The sequence below is a fragment of the Gekko japonicus genome, unplaced genomic scaffold, assembly GCF_001447785.1.
Source record: "Gekko japonicus isolate JY-2015 unplaced genomic scaffold, Gekko_japonicus_V1.1 scaffold2026, whole genome shotgun sequence".
Classification (NCBI taxonomy): Eukaryota; Metazoa; Chordata; class Lepidosauria; order Squamata; family Gekkonidae; genus Gekko; species Gekko japonicus.
The window spans coordinates 176,804-177,955 of NW_015171565.1; positions in this window are offsets into that span (position 1 = coordinate 176,804).

A 1,152-nucleotide genomic window follows, 5' to 3' on the forward strand; every position below is an offset into this window, starting at 1 on the left:
CCCCCCCCAGCAAATCCAAAGAGAAATCTTCAATTTGCTCCATGGTCTGGAGGAGGGAAGGAGAATCTTGCGCCTCTGAGGGGTTTGGGAAGCAGGGAGAAACCAGGTTGCCTTTGGAAGTTCTCTGAAGCTCAGTCTTGGGCAGAGAAATTTCTCCTTCTGTTCTCCAGACCACAGGGCCGGGGTGGGAGATTTTTACCCTCTCTGGTTCCAAGCCTCACAAAGGTTTAGAAAGCAGTAAGAGGCAGTGCACATAAAAACATTCAAATTAAGAACATTTAAGATTATAAAGTAATTCAGTGCAAACACATAAACACCACCAAAACTGGGGAGGAGGGCCCAATGAGCATTATTTGGGGTTTTGCCAAACAAACGAGATCCAGCGTAAAAGTTGGCAGGATTCCAACCCATTGTTTCTAAATAAAAACTTTGTGGGGGTCTGTCTTATTTGACTTGGTTTATTAACAATTGCAGCAATCTTTAAAATTGGATTACTGAGCCAAAGTGCTCCTGGGTTTAATCCTTTTCTCAGATGTGCATCCAGTGTACTTAGTAAAACCGTTGTGAACATTTGTCACTCAAGAGAGATGAAATAAAGCAAAGGATGCCTTGGGCAGTCTACAACCTGACGTTCTCGCTAGAAGCTGAACTGCGGAACTCCCACACACACAAGAGTCATGTCTGCTCTCAGGTGGCCAGAAGTGGGTACCGAGGAGGGGCAAGAGAATGGAACTCCGTGACTGACCTGGTTCTGGGGTCCTGAAAACTTGAAAACGGTGAGGCCTCTGTGGGGCAAAAAGTGAGGAGGCAGCAGAACTGTGATTCAGTTACTATCCCATGAAGTAAAAGGGGATCGTTGAAGGTAACCTGACGTAGTGATGTTTGCTGAAGCTAAATAACTCCAGGTGTAGTCAATGTTTGGATGGGAAATCCTCTAGGTGGGAAATCCTCTAGGCGGAATGATGGAAGGCAGGATATAAGTAGGAAAGGTACTTGGCTTTTGCATTTCTTTTCCTCTTAACAGAGTCCTTGGGAATGAAGATAGAGCTTTACCTCTTCTTACACGTAGGCCCTTTCTGAACTCCCTTTTTAATCCATGTTCACTGAGGTGTCCTCCAAGCAATTCTGCACTAAAATCAAATCCGTTTTAAT